The sequence below is a fragment of the Bidens hawaiensis genome, unplaced genomic scaffold, assembly GCF_021521415.1.
Source record: "Bidens hawaiensis isolate Kalapana, Puna unplaced genomic scaffold, B.hawaiensis_p1.1 tig00017719_1, whole genome shotgun sequence".
Classification (NCBI taxonomy): Eukaryota; Viridiplantae; Streptophyta; class Magnoliopsida; order Asterales; family Asteraceae; genus Bidens; species Bidens hawaiensis.
The window spans coordinates 164,875-167,640 of record NW_027492675.1 but is presented as its reverse complement, the minus strand read 5'-3'; positions in this window follow the sequence as shown (position 1 = coordinate 167,640).

Genomic DNA, 2,766 nt, shown 5'->3' with positions numbered 1-2,766 from the left:
TAAATGACCCCTGGGGACACTGTTAACCCAGAACATATCCAATAACCCCTGGGGACACTGTTAACCCAGTACATATCAAATAACCCCTGGGGACACTGTTAACCCAGCGCATATCAAATACCCTCTGGGGACACTGTTAACCCAGAACCATATCCAATAACCTCTGGGGACACTGTTAACCCAGAACCATATCCAGTAACCTCTGGGGACACTGTTAACCCAGAAACATATCCAATACCCTCTGGGACACTGTTAACCCAGAAATATATCCAATAACCCTCTGGGAACTAAGTTACCCCAGAACAATTCCACCCGATAAACAAATTATCTATTCTATGCATCATACCATATATATATATATAAAAACATACAAGTGTTTCCATACGATCGGTATGTACTTAGATAATTTAACACAATCATGCTTTCCGCCCCGGGAAAATATTTAAAACAGTTCATTAAAAGGGGCTCGTGAAAACTCACCTTTTTGTGAGTCTGTGGGTAATACAATGAACAGCTACGTGCCGGGATCTGTAATATAATATCTAGTCGTTACTATATAATTCCCATAAACTAAATCTGTATTAATCGGTACATCTGGGGACATTGTTAACCCAGTACTGTACTCGATCCGGGGACAATGTTAACCCCGTGACACTCCTAAGGACTCAGATTGTGCCATTACTTAGAGTCGGACGGTCAAAATCATCATTTTTATGTTTTCCTTGATTTACGTGCCTAGCACGGTCGTCCGTTTTTAGTTTCAAAAATGAGTTTATTCACACTTAACCCAAAAATGGTGTTTGACTGTTATTTTAGTTAAAGTGATGAAATTAGAGCTCGGTTTGACACCCCGTTTGGCCGCGGGGCCCGTTTCCGTCATTTAGGTGCCGGAAACAGTAAAATCGGGTAAAATTACCCAAATCATCCGAATTATTTTCGGATGATTTATTTTTACTTAATTTACTTAGATTTATGAAAATAGTCCATTTTTAAAGTTTTCGTGTACCAGTCAGCTCGCTTATGCGAACTTTGCCGGTTTACACGTTTTAAGCTTTAAATATTTGTTTTTACGTTCTTTTTAGCACAAATAATTACCCGTTTAGTCTCGGGTCTTGAAATTTTGCACAAAACTTATTTTGACAGAAAGAAAATTTTACAAAATTTTTCCAGATTTATTTTCCTATATTTACATTTATTTATCTATTTTTAAATCTTATTAAAACACTAAATATGTCAAAAATACTAAAACACTTTAGAAAAATCCCAAATTTTTCTGGGATGATCTCTGTCATCCTCATAACTTCCTGGAATTTTTCCAGATTTATTTTCCTATATTTACATTTATTTATCTATTTTTAAATCTTATTAAAACACTAAATATGTCAAAAATACCAAAACACTTTAGAAAAATCCCAAATTTTTCTGGGATGATCTCTGTCATCCTCATAACTTCCTGGAATTTTTCCAGATTTATTTTCCTATATTTACATTTATTTATCTATTTTTAAATCTTATTAAAACACTAAATATGTCAAAAATACCAAAACACTTTAGAAAAATCCCAAATTTTTCTGGGATGATCTCTGTCATCCTCATAACTTCCTGGAATTTTTCCAGAATTTAAAACTCATTTTTCAAGCCATTTTCACCCAAAACCGAGCTAGAAAGCCCTAGAACTCGTTTCACCGAAAAGCCTACTTAGACTTTTCCAACTGAGCTCAAATTTTGTGGGTGACTTATCTTAAATTTTCCAGAATTTTTCATCATGTTTAGCTATTTTTCACTATTTTTGGCCAAAACCGAGCATTAAATTCACCAAATATTCATCTTTTATCCAAAAATTACCAAAAATTCACAGATCTCTTATTTTCATGTGTAGATCATCTCTGTGAAATTTCGTGACCCGACTCTAAGCGTGCTACAATCTGTCCAAATTTCATAACCACACGAAAACCGAACTATCTTGTGTTTTCTAGCTTTAGATCGCAAGGATCTCGGTTTCTAGCCTTTGCTAGCCGCTAGACACAACACTTACAAGCACAATAACACTATACCAAGCAAACTATACCAACAATCAAACCATTTCTTTCATAGTGTCGGTTTTTATGTAAAAACAAAGGTTTTAACCGTAAAAATCCGTTCTCGACTCTTTTTACTCATTTCTTGGACCAAGATCCCTTGTATAACATGTATACATCCCTTGATCACACGAGAATCGGTTTCATCTCGGGTTTTCACCCATTTTTCATATGAAAACCTCATTTTCTCAAGATTATAGAGTTATAAACAAGAATCAAGCATCAAAACATGTATATACCTTGGAGATTTTGGTAGAAATCAAAGGAAATTGGATGAATGAAGATGAATGTTGAGAGGATTTGGAGTTGGATAATTTAGAAAAAAGAAAATGTGATGTGTGTGTGTGTGTAAAGGGGCCGGCCTAAAGGTGGTGTGGGGGGGGGGGCCCACAAGTTCAATATTAGCCACACATTTGGATCACACAATCCGGATAATGTTGTGGATAGTCTGGTTCAGTTCGTTTCTCGTTTAAACTCGTAATTCGGCTTAAAACGAGCCTAAAATGGTCGTTTTTCGGGTTAAAATGAAATTTACATAAAACTGATTTAAAAACTTAACCCATGACATTAAAACATCATATTATTAATAATTACGCATCTTTTTCGGCTTGATTGATCGTCTCTTTCTTGGTTTGGTGTTAAAGGTTTCGTTTAGCGTACCGACGTACCATTAAATCGAAATCCTTTT